General features: G+C 33.4%; 1 protein-coding gene and 1 long non-coding RNA gene across 2 annotated transcripts in view; both read right to left on the reverse strand.

The window, feature by feature from the left end:
* Nucleotides 1-13,963, reverse strand: part of LOC108555311 (aquaporin AQPAn.G) — a 95,669-nt gene that overhangs the window by 20,628 nt on the left and 61,078 nt on the right. The window lies entirely within an intron of this gene.
* On the reverse strand, nucleotides 7,795-8,356 carry LOC108555323 (uncharacterized). The gene is made up of 3 exons (XR_001890765.1): nucleotides 8,135-8,356; nucleotides 7,957-8,010; nucleotides 7,795-7,874 (listed from the first exon to the last, which is right to left on the reverse strand). It is a non-coding gene; the product is annotated as an uncharacterized LOC108555323 (long non-coding RNA).

Consider the following 13,963-nt stretch of genomic DNA (forward strand, 5'->3'; position numbering starts at 1 on the left):
AGCTATACATTTCCTTTACTTAATGAATTCACAAAGTGAACATAACCTACAACGTTCGATCAATCGGTATCTAAATTTACTATTCCCCTGAACCACTATAGACTCGATTATTATGTAATATAGGCTCACGGTTACGCGAACCAGTTCTAATTTAAATTCCCGGTAATGATAGATCTGGTTGAAATTGGATGTCAGTCATTCAGACTCGAGCTCTCGTTCGATCTGTCCCAAGCTCGAATGATTTATTTATTTACTTATTTATCATATCTTTTTCTCCGAAATGTCAATGAATGCGGGGTAACGCTCGACCTCCGTGTCGTTGGACGCTCTCGACTCGTTTGTAGTTCATGCCTTCCGCTGAACATCGACTCGGGGAAAGAGACAGACAATCTAGTTGCTAAACGTTTCCGAAAGGAGTTGCCGCTCGGCGAATTGTTGATTTCGTGGACCAGCTGCTTCCCACGTGTTGAACCTACGCCTAGTTAAGCAATTACGTTAACACGCTCGTTTCTTTTATTTCAGTGACAATGCTTATTCGAGAATAGACGAGACAAAATGGAGGAATAGAGTCGTGCTGACAGGTACAACAAAGATTCGTCGGCGAAGGTTATTCTGTTTGTTGTCGCTTCGACAGTGTGAGTATATTATGATGGATTTTCGGAACATTTTTAATACTGGAACTACGAAATCAGACAAACCTTGGTTTCAGATTTCTATTTTTGCTGTCACTGGATACGTAAGCTACTCCTAACAAAATGAAAACATAGTTCGGTATACTTATTTATTTTCGTCGTGCGATTTTATTTATCAGTATTTGTGTATTATATATTTCAATATATATTAAAGATATATTTTTCTAGTGTTAAGAAACTTCTGTAAACTTTTATTGTGGAAGATTCGTAAATTATTTCTATTGCACGTAATCATACAAATGAGGTTATGTTTACTAACGTTCGGTAGTCAATCATTAAATTCTCATCGTTACTGTTATGATTCTAAGTGAAATTAAGTACGAAGATTAACGACAATGTTTCATTTTCTGGGTACAAGAAATTCTTACGATAATTGGACAAACCGATTCCCCAGTCCGAGTACAGAGGAACGAGTAATAGATGCGAGAAATTTATTGTCGAATTGTCTTACGTCGGTATGGAGATTGAGACGAGTTGCGAAAGTTGGCATTGAGCAGAGAGGAAAATAATGTTCCGAAAGAGAAAATAGGTCACGTTTAAAAAAGATTTACTTCGTTTAATGGCACATGTTGCGATAAAGTGTTGCTCGCCAATTGCTCACTTCGGTGCTTCACACTTTGGCTTCTCTACTGTGTTGACGGCTACCTACAACCAATGTGTGACCTATTTTTTCCTCCGTATGACGGGTGATAAATGTTGCATTTCTTCGACAGAAATAACGAATCGCCAATTTTAATGCAACATATAAAGAAATTTTTGCGAACAACTGTCACTAAATTTGTATTTTTATAGTATAAGATGAAATTGGCATAGAATATACGACACTTTTATGTATGTTGTTTGGTATCGTTTTCAAATATTTTAACTTCTTGCATGAAAGATGCGAAGCGAGTTTCGCGGACAACATTAAACAAAACGTTTTATGTTGTTGCACTTTATATCTGAATTTAATAATTTATCGGGTATTCTTCAAGAAGTGTAGAAATGTTTATTCACAAATTACGATATTAAGATCTTTGAATATTTTTTCCATTTAAATGAACAAATATTTCTGTCTAGTATTTTTACTTATCTTAGTTTCCATCTATTTTTGAGATAATGCAATATTTCATTACGATTTTAGACTACGATTAGATAAGATTATTAGATTATTTCATTTCATAACAACAAACCTGAAAAAATAATAAAAAAATATCGTGTTAATTATTATAATAATTAAACATTTTAATAACACATTAATAATTAAATATTAAACATTTTTAAAATTCAATAATTCGAATTAAAATTCGAAAATATGAATTAATCAAAATTTACAGTGTCATTGAAAATTACAAAATTAGGATGCTTTTTTCTTTTTCTTTTAGATATGACATCGAACTGTTTGAATTTTTTCCTCAATAAATTAATTTTGCTGCAAAACAGAATTTTACATTTCTTTTTCCATTTAATCAGAAAAAATAATAAATTCATACTTGGAGAAAATAAACTTGTTAGCTTATAAGGAATTTAATTCGATGTGGTATAATTTACAAGTGAGATGAAAATAAAGATGAAATACTGTAGAACGTTATTATATAATAATAACTCGAATACTTCATAAACACTTATTTTTACAAAAAAATACGGAATTAAAATTTCTCAATAAAGTATAATCCAGTAATAATTATCCGGTCTCATTTCTCGCAAGCGAGTTTATGAAAAAGGCAAAAAGAGGGAAAAAGGTAAGCGTATCCAATGCATGCAGGGAATACAAAGTAAATTTAACGCAAATTTTTCGAATCGAACATCTTAATTACGTACGTCCAATTCGTGTATCCACTTATTCAGCCATTTTTGGTTTTGCCTTAAATATTATTTCACTTTCTGGGTTAATCGATAAGGGAAGAAATCTCATCGAGGCTATTTATTGTATGGAATACTATTTTTTTGCGATACAGGCCTTTACGATCAATTGGGGCTCGATTATACTTGGTACCAATTATTTGAACTGATATAATTCGTCTAAAAACTTCCTTTTCTTCATTTTCTGAAACTACATATCAAAATATTAGATATTTTCTTCAATGATATTCTTACTACTATGAAGAGCTTATAGCAATTTTAATATACCTGACCTATCTAAGGATCTTCCTTCTTCATTTGTCATAATTTTATTCCATATAATTATTAAGTATTTATAGTATTAAATATTTCGTAATTATATTTATAATTACCAACTAATAAAATATGTATAATAAATTCTATATATATATTATATGCCAACTATTTACTAAATATTTTTATTAATATTTTCATTTTTGTAACGAGCTTTTCTACATGTTTTATATATTTATATATATTATGTTATTTATAACATGACATTTTCGTAGATTTAGTATTTAATATTTAGTAGTAGATTTAGGTTTAGGATTAAACCTAATTAATTTAGGATTAAATTCTTATTTTAATACTCTTACAATTAGTTTCGAAGATTCTAAAGATTTTGTTATTTTAAATTCCTATAGATAATTCCAATAAGGATTGCAGAAGTTTCATTCTTTGCAGTGTTATACTGCCATTATTGCACGAGAATACTCAATTTTGTAATTTGTAATGCACATAGTAACGTAAGGGTACGGGAACTATAAACCCCTTGCCTTCTGTTCCTCTTCGAGTAAATGCAATTTGAAATGACACTATTGCCTCCCACTAAAGTAGATTTCTCCTAAATTTTAAACCAATCATGTAAAAGTATGTTTTCGACTCCGTCCTTGTCATGTCAACTCTGAACCGTTGTGAATTTTTAAAAATATAAGAACTCGATGGCCATTCGATACCCATCGTCTAAACATCTTCTTGTAAATATCGTAAAACAAGTGTCTGAAATGGTACCCTTCTAACGTTTCATATTTAATTGTTATACTGCTTTATACACTCGCGATCCGTAAAAATATAAAACTATTAACACAATATTAAGTTGGCATGTGATGCGTTCATAACAATTGCAAAGATGCAATTAATTGGACACAACACTATAATAATTGGGGTCCTTCGAAGGTGTGCTCAGATATCCTGTCTTACGGTGGTGCTACAGAAAAAATCGAGTCCCTAACTCATCAGCTATTTCATCAATCGCGTGGAACATCATAGAACGCTATTATAATAATCCCATCACGATCATAAACGATCTAGCCAAGGCACTCTTTGAATTACTACTGTGGGGGTTCCCCTCACAGTTGCTGCCGTTAGTTGGTTAGGCAGGTACCCTCCTGTTGCAGTGGTATACAGTGGAAGGGACGAAAGGAATGAAAAGGGATGCGTTTCGTCCAGGGTTGTAACTAATTGTCTAATGTCTAATTGAAAGTGAACTCAATCAACATGGCTATCTAAACAGGATCACCTTTAGACGGGGATACTATTTCAGGAAGGTGCATATCTAGAAAATTCTTGCGAGAAAATTCTCGAATCTCCTCGAACCTGGAATCCATCTATTGGCGAGGGTGAGAACCATGCTCGACACAGTATGAACATTTTTGTCCTGGGTCTGCTAGTGAAGGATTATTCACAAATAAGGCTACCTAGCAAGGCTCGTGCTTTAGACGAGGATACTATTAGAAGAACTTGTGAGAAAATCCTCAAAACCTTCTCGAAGCTGGAATCCTCATCTATTGGCGAAGGCAAGAACGATGGGTAGGTCTCCACAGTATGAGCATTTTTCTCGTCCTGGGACTGTTACTGAAAGACTCTTCAAATAAAGCTACCTATAGTAGGTTCCGTGCCTTAGATGATGAGGGGAGATTGTCGCACCTCCGGGTGTATGTCCCGGGTCCACTAATTATCGCAGATCTCCTTCTTAATACAAAATCGAGAGAAACATATCGTCCTGAGCCTGGTATAAGTAAAGGCTATCTAAAGTCTATCTAAGGCTATCATCACAAAAGCTATCTAGCAGGCGCTGTTTTAGACACAGATACTATTGGAAGGTCTGGAAAGTTGTATATAAAGGAAGCAGAGGTTCACCGGCACTTACGAGAAAATCATCAAACCTCCTCGAAGCTGGATCCATCTATCGGCGAGGGTGGGAACAATGGTCGCCATAAATACTAGCTGATATACACTTCCGATTTGTAGAAGCTATCTAGGGACTTTCCTCTTCCATTTTCTGCAGCTATATTATTTATCGAATATTTGTATTAATACGATTTGTATTTCTACAATAAACTTTCCCATAACAGTTTTAGGAAATCGGTAAAATTATACAATTTGTGCAGGTCTAGAGACGAGGAAGATCAAATCGATCGTACAACTCGGAGACCTTGTCTGATCGCTTTCGATTTCAACGATGAATAATTTGCACGTGCTGGCTTATCGGGCCAACAAATTAATTCTCAATTTGCTAATCGAACGAGAAGGAAAGGAGAAAAGAGAAGAAAGAAGCATCGCGTACGAATGAACGAACGATAGTGAGAGTAATGGAAGCAAGTCTCTGTTCGTGAGACCTCGGCTGGCATGACGCTTTGGTAAGGTGAATGGAGTCCCCACACTTTCTTTCTGTACCCCACCATGGGGTATTCCAGCTACACGATTCTTATGAGACGAGCCGAGAACACGATTACTTTTGTCCATTCAATGAAATCAGATAAATGCGAGGTGGTAAACGATTTATCACGTGAGTAACACTCGCCGTGAAAAACTCGAGAGCGCATAGGCCGCTAAAATTTCGGTAAATCGTTATCTTGTTTGTTTTGGAATTTTTTTGTCTATTTTTAGAAATGTTTTAAATCTTCTTTTTCCTGTTGCCGCGTTGTTTCGACAAGTATTCGATTTCGATTTTTCATTCGTAAGTTTTGAGGTTAGTTTCTCTAGTTTTTGGTTAATTGAAAATTCTAGTATTTCGAGTGTCTGTAAATCGCTGGAATTTTGATAAGTCTATTTGTTTTGGAATTTTTTTAGCTATTTCTATTTCTAAATTTTAAATTACTTCCAAATTTTCTTTTTCCTGTTGTTGTTGTTATTTCGATATATACTCGATTTCGATGATACATTTGCAGGTTTTGAGGTTAGTTTCTTTTGTTTTCGGTTAATTGAAAATTCTAGTATTTCGAATGTACATAAATTGCTGGAATTTTGAGAAGTCTATTTGTTTTGGAAATTTTTTATCATTTTTCATCATTTATGAAAACGTTTTACATTTTCTTTTCCCTGTTGTTGTCGTTGTTTCGATAAGTATTTGATTTCAATTTTTCATTCGTAAGTTTTGAGGTTAGTTTCATTAGTTTCTCGTTAATTGAATATTCTAATATTTTAACAAGAAGAATTTTGAGAAACTGTTAGTTCATTTGCTTTACGATTTTATATTTATCTGTGAAAAGGTTTTGGACTTTTTTTTGCTTCTTTTTGTATTTGATTTTGATTTTGTTTTTCACTTCAGACACTCGAGTTTAGTTTCTTTCATTTGAACATTTCAAATTATTTTTATCTATTGTATTTTCAAATACATAAAAATTCAAAAATATTTCTTAAGTACTATAGCATTTAGTATTATTTTTATTTTCAAACATTAGAGGAGATTTAAATAATTTTTTAAATAGCAAAATCATATTATCTAAAACCAGGCTATTGTTAATTATACATGTTAAACAATAAGAAAGAAAATGAACATTTGTACACATTACACTTTTCTTAAATTATACATCTATAAAAATAATACTAAAAAGTACTGTATATTATGGTATTTATATACTGTTTTGTATCACGTATATTATTTAATAAAATTTTTCATTTCTTTTTTTTAATAATTATTTCTTTTCAAGAATTTTTTCTTTTCATAATGCTTTCGTCGTGAAGCGAGAAGTTGTACATTTCTATAACGTTATTTCTTTCCTTTATGCTCTGTATTTACTTTGTCTTAAATGATTGCGCAATAATAATTTAAACTCTCTGAAAAGTCGTATTGTATGTTCCAGCATGTGAGATAATTAGTTATATCTTGTTTCACGAAGACACGTTGTTATTACTCTCTTAATTACAGTTTTAAATTTAATGAAATGACTTGGCTTGCTAATTTTCTTTCACATTATTCTCGCGTTAATTTTTTCACTTTTGATTATTTCACTTTCATGCTTAATTGCCAGTTGTATTATTTAGTGCAATTATTATTTAATATACTTAATAATATTTACAGTTGATTATCACTGATTTTATATGATGTATTATATGTACTAAACGAAATCGAAACTGTGGTATGAAGAATTCATATAATCACTATTTCAATATAAATTCTATAGTTACATACTATATAATATATACGCTATCCTGTAATAACAACATAAGATTACAAAATTCGGGTGGGCTCGCAACACCCAACGAGTCCCACGTGAAATTACTATTTTCAACGATGTTCATTAAATTTCTACGTTTCACTGGAGTTCGTTGCTTGAACCTCAATTAACCTATCCTTTCTTGCCTTCCTTTCTTACTTTGGATGCTTATTAATTTACTTTCCATGCGTGACCATAACCTATTACCAATTTTGCCTAATTACACACATAGATGCATACAAGCACCTTCAAATTATTATCAAAATGATTTTATATTTTATTTAACACGTTGACTGCCAACTACGAGATATCTCGTAGGTTGTTTACTTGCCTAGAATGCCTACTACGAGTTATCTCGTCACTTCATTACTTGCCATATTTGCACAGCTACGAGGAAGCCTGTAGTATAACAGTGTAAATATGAATAGATGGCATCAGGAAAGAGAAGAAAATATCAGGTTCGGCTTATTGTAAAAATTGTAAAAAATTAACGACAAATTTGACTATTACTATGTACTATAAATAAAGTTTTTAATAATATAACATGATTAAATCAAATTGGTTTCTTAGACTGGAATCGTGAAACGTTACATGGCAGTCAACGTGTTAACACTAAACCTACCATAACCTAAATAACCATTTTTCGATATTTAATTGAAAATTCTGCATACGACGTTATCTATCTGCTCATTTTACTTCCCAATTTTTCCTTTGTCATAGGTATTATTAAATTTCCAATATCTTAATTTATTCCATTTTCTCCGAAGTTTCTCTTCTGTCATTTTTCCATTTATTGATTATGTGACTGATCATGGTAGGCATAGTGTTAGAATAAGAAGAAACAAGGCAGAAGTTGAGAAATCCAAAATAAGAAACAAGAGATCTGAAAGAAGGAACGAAGAGTGAGAAATGAATTAAAAATAAAAATGAAGAAAAGGTTCAAAAGATTATCGGCGTGTTCTCACAGCGTGCACCATGTATCGCGTGGTGCCCCATCCGGTGAACAATACACGAGGCATCTAAAACGTGACAAATGATGGCTCGTGTTAATCGTCCGCTGCTCCGGGGAGTATACGCGTCTCGGATTACGCAAGCGAAATATCGCTTATCTGATGCACCGTGCTGCACGGGCGATGACGTTACCTGGGTTAGTTGTTGCAGGTGTTACGCGTTATGCGTCCCTTTTTGTTTCGCCTGACGTGACAGTGTGTAAACATTTCTGTTTTACTCCGGCGAATAACGCTATTTTCTTTTTCACCGTGCTGGGCGCAATCGGCACAAGGAGCGGTGAATGGAAGGAACGGCTCGAGTGAAATATGAAAGAAATACCTTCGGGTCTTTTTCTCCATCGGTGTATTTATTTAGCCCTCTGTAATCAGAATTCTGCTTTCTTAGCGGAGAATAAAAAGTTATAATTGATTACAGCTTCTTCTTTTATTTCTTTTTACTTTAGAAATGTAGGAAGTAATAATTGTAATAAAAATTTCTTGAATTTCCAACGATACTAATTATTCGATTTGCTATTTCAATTATTTCTTAAATAATCGCACGTTATTTCAGTAACTGTGAATTATAATAATTATTTATGTAATTGTGAATTGCATTAATTATTTAAATCTGATAATAATTCCATTTTCTATTTATTTAGCCCTCTGTAATCAGAATTCTGCTTTCTAAGCGGAAAGGAAAAAGTGCACTTTTATTTCTTTTTGCTTTAGAAATGTAGGAAGTAATAATTGTAATAAAAATTTCTTGAATTTCTAATGATACTAATTATTCGATTTGCTATTTCAATTATTCCTTAAATAATCGCACGGTATTTCAGTAACTGCGAATTATAATAATCGTAATTATTCAAGTAATTATGGATTGCAGTAATTATTTGAATCTGATAATTCCATTTTCAATTTAATTTTTGCTAGGTAGAATACCTTATCAACAGCAATGAGAAACAATAATTATACCTTCTTCATATATGATTATGCGTTTACCGATTTTTTATCTTTGCAACAATGTATATGTAATTGCGAATGAATTATAAATTAAGTATAAAATATACGAAGATATCAAATCTTCGATATCTAATTTTAAACGAACAGAAAGGTTGTTAAATTACCTAATAATGACTCTTGATAATTTTTAAAAACTTAATTCTTTACAGTGACACGTGACTGTGTGTATCTTACAACTCAATTAATATTATTCCAGACACGTGACAAATTTTTACTTCCTTTCCTTTAAAAATAAAAATTTAAGATAGTCGTGATTCATTCTCAAATCATAATTTCCATTAAACATGATCCGTTTATGATTCTTCAATTAAGAACTTTAAAAACTTCTATCGAGTTTTATTTCCTGAAAACATTCGTGTATAAGTGTCATCGCCTTTAAGGTTAGGAAATTAAAATACACGCGATTCATTCTTAAAGCACAGTTCTCATTAAAGACGAGCTGCTCGTTAAAGAACGAGACAGTTCTCATTAAAGAGGAGCTGTTCATTAAAGAACGAGGCAGTCCTCATTACGGTTTCAAGATATTCAAAAGTTCTCATTACGATTTCAAGTTGTCCAAAAGTTCTCATTACGCTCTCAAGATGTTCGACAGTTCTCATTACGATTTCAATGTGTCCAAAAATTTTCATTACAACTTTGAGATGTCCAAAAATTCTCGTTACAACTTCGAGATGTCCAAAAATACATCAAACCTGTATCAAACCAAAGGAAATAGCGTTAACGTGATTAAATGGTGTTCGTAGAAGCATGCAAATTTACCGGTAACATCGAAGCGATTTCGGCATAGGACATTAATCACGAAGCGTTACGTACTTTTTCCTGTGCGCACCTCGCACGCGCATCGTCGCGATGGAAGGTTAATCAGTGGCGTTTTTCTTCGCATTTGTCGTCAATGACGATTCGGTATTGAGCAGAACCAATCCGAATTTTACCATTTCGTTTCGGGTATTTACCACGCGACTCGAGTCGTGTGACTAATTACACGACTCGTAAAACTTCGAACAAACACACGAGGCCGAGCGAAGATTCTCTCGCAGTAGAATCGTTCTCGACGATTATCCTTCGTTCTATGCTTCGCGGTGCGCTTGCGCAACGTTCGTGCCCTCTTTGACAATTCTTTGCTCGCGACAGATGGCGCATAATGCAGGGCGGGAAACGTATGATTTGCATTCGAATTATCACCGACGATTTTTGTCCCTTTCTTTTTCTCCTCTCTTGTTTCGGTTTCTTTACCTTTTGGACCCTTCTTATTACCGAATGCGTCATGCCTGGGCAACAAACGATGACCGAATTGCATATTAAAATCGTTTATTTAAATTTATGCACGATACTTCGATTCATATCGGTAACCATGAACGGGAATTTATAAACTACGCGAATTTGAATATATTTTTGGAACTTGGTTCCTCGATAAAAGATTGATGTATCGTATTTTGTTTTTATAAATTACGTCTAAAATTTTTATTCGTTCCAGCATCGTACAACAGTCTTTTTAAGCTTCATTTGCGAATGGTTTTTATACCGCTCGTGTAATGCAGATTATAATATTTAAGTAAGGTTTTATACATGTTGACAGAGATGTGTAATTAAGTTACTAATATTTTTATGGAATATTTAATCCAAGGCTATGACATATTATAATGAATTCCGAGAATTTTTTAATGGCAAATGTTTTATTTAAATATTTTATTTTTAGTCAATAAGGAAGTTTATATTAGGAAATAATATTGAGGAATATGGAAATAATTTTAAAGCTACGAATCAATGAAGGTAAAGCAATAATTCTTTTACTTCAAAAACAGTTAATTTAAATTTCATCAATCAAATTTCATCCAAAATTATTTATAACTAGCATATTATAAAAAAATACAAAAAGTAATTCTTTATTCTACTTGAATTCTACTCTAATTTGGTTACTAAATGAAGATATTAATTAAAAAATGTTTAATGTTAGCAAAATGTTTATAAAATATATTTTAAGCAAAACACTTTATGATATAATTAATTTTCTAATAAATTATGTAATTTCAAATACTTTTAAACAATTAGAAGAATTATAATTATTATGTTACCAGTTTATCTAGACAATTGTTTTACATACATGTATTAAATAGGTTAGGTTTCAATATATTAAATTAAGAAAAAAAATGTAATTCGTTTGCAATGAAAAAATAAAATTTAAATTCGAATTCCTAGAAGTGTAGATAGAAAAATCTAAAACCTAGTCAAACTTTCAAATGGTAAAACACGAGTGTGTACTTTTTCCATCTACTACACATCGAAAATTCCTACTTTACCTCTTCTAATCATCGTGACTCACTATACTAATTCCACATTCTATTCACGTGTGAACTGCGATAACTATAAATGTATACACACGACATTCCCTTCTTGCCATGTTAAATTAAACGTCCAAAATCGAATAAGGTCGAAAACAAATAGAAAGATTTCGTTCATCCATCCCTAAAGAAGGTCAGCCAAAGAAAAGGCCGCGTTAAACAAAATTCGAAGAATCTGAAGGAATTTACCAGGCCCAATATATTCTCCAGGCATATCGAAAGAATAAAAATTAAAGAAAAAGGACAAAACTGATCACATTCATCTAAACAAGATGTCATTCGAAGCAAAAATCAGATAAAGAGAATATCAAAAAATTAAAGACACAGGAGAAGATTATATAAAGAAGAAAACCGCGAAGAGAACCGAAAAAGTGAAAATTAAAGAAAAGATTATACGTAATCGAAGAAAAAATTCAACAATCTAAAAAAATTTAAGAATAAACAAAATAAGAGCATAAAAAGAAGAAGACCATATATAAAAATATCCAAGAATCCAAATATCAAAAAAAAGGAAAGATCAAAATAAAAAACCAAATAAACATGAAATTTGAAGAAACTACCAAAACCAGGCAAAATCGTATATCCAAAAACAGAAAACCAGGCAAAATCATATATCCAAGAATAGAAAACCAAAAACGATGAAAATTCAAAGAAACAAAAAATTCTGAATATCATACAAAGAGGACGAAATGTGGAGAAAACCTGAGAAAACAAATCACACGAGCAAACAAAAAATCGGATAACGAAGCAGAGTACAAGACCCAATGATACCAAAGGAACATTGAAAGGAGCTAAGGACAAAGAAACATAGGACAAAGCGTGAACGCTTGGTACACAGGATTATAAATACCCGTATCTGCAACGTGCAGGCTGTCGGAAAGTAAAGTATCAAAAGAGACAGAACAAGAGTCACATTAGTCGATCGGAGATTCGAGGCGAGTCAGCGGTCCCGAGTAGGTTGTCGGAGCCTTCAGGGCAGAATTGCACCATCCCGAGAGTTAGACCCCCTTGGGCGAATCAGCGGCCTTATTTACCCTTCTACCAACGTGCCGCCGGCTCTCCGAGATCAACCAACGTCACGTGTAAAACGGAATACACGCGTGTGCATACGTAACGCGTGTACGTAAAAGGCGTTGCACACGCGCGACATAAAAATATTTTTCCCTTTCCTACCTAACCTAACTATATGGGCTCCATAACGCTCGAAAAACTTGCATGTGGTTAGACGGAAAGTAATGGGTGCACACGTGACATTCGATCTATCAGCGATTTCTTCGGAAACGTGGTGTAGGTCTTCATGGGTGGGCAGCGTGTCTGGCAGTAGCAGTGATCAATGCTTGAGACTGACGATCGAGCTTGTGTCTATGACGGCGAGGTTATGTTCGTTATTGACTAACGAAATACGCGGACGGGGCTCGTCGGTGCTGAAAATTCGTGTATGTTATATTTACGCAAGAGGGCAAGTAGCCAGCGACGTGATAATAATTATGATAAATGATCGGGGAATGGAAATTGATTGAGCGGGACATGAAACGTTTCAATGTAATTTAATGTAATTTAACTTCGTCGAAACGTTGCAACACCTTTTATGTTTTCTGTGTTTACAGACGTGGGCGTTTGAAGAGTACATTGCGCTTTGTTCATCGACCAGTCAGGTGACGAAGGATGTAGGATTGGAAGAGTTTGTTGGATGACTAACGATTCGTTGGCCCTTAGTCACTAGAAGGGCCTGGCTGATAAACCCAGACCAATTTCAGAGTCCAAAAACAATCATTCCTACTTTTACTAAGGGCCAATGGTCATCTTCACCCCACCAAAAACTAAAATTATATAAGCACACACAAAATTTGTGAAAGGTCAGTTTCAGTTTAGTTTTTTCCTCTCCGCCGACTTGTATTTTTCCAACGTAGCCTTGTTGCTGGAACCCGTATTGTATATTGAAATCCGGGTTCCAACAAGTTATTCGTGAGGGACTCGTAAGTTACCCCTAAAGAGCTCGATTAATATCTTCTATTTCTTGCCAGTTTACTCGCTTCTATTTACTCGCTAACGTCGCGAAGGTAAACGCAGACAGGTAAATACTGACGGACACCGACCACCTGAGCTAAGGATGGACTGACTGCAGAACACTTCGAGGTATCCATTAACTCGATCGGTATTCCGTCGTATACCGGGAATGGGTAGAAGATAAAGAAAAGGAGACTGAATTAGTAATTCGTCCAGTCGAGAGACTCGTTAGTTTTTCTCGAGCTACCGTGGATTACATTTCAAAGTAAAACGAGGCTGAATAAGATATTTTAAGGGGAAAGAGGAGCTAGCAGACTGAGGTGGCTTTAGAAATCCATATGTAGCTTTGAAATTTTTGAATGAAATTAAAATTTGTTATTTCAGTGGTATGCAGGTGCTATTGAAGGATTGTTAGAATTTATGCAAATATAAACTGTGTGAAATTAATTGGTTATAGTTACGAGTTATGTTTGAGAGTATTTTTGAGGTTAGGATTATATTATTACTTCATTAATGTAATGATAATAATGTTCGATACATTATGCTATTATAATGTAATACATTAATGTATTGTATATTATACTATATATATCACATATGTATATTATAATATA

This window comes from Eufriesea mexicana, unplaced genomic scaffold, assembly GCF_001483705.2.
Source record: "Eufriesea mexicana isolate 0111107269 unplaced genomic scaffold, ASM148370v2 scaffold474474847, whole genome shotgun sequence".
Lineage (NCBI taxonomy): Eukaryota > Metazoa > Arthropoda > Insecta > Hymenoptera > Apidae > Eufriesea > Eufriesea mexicana.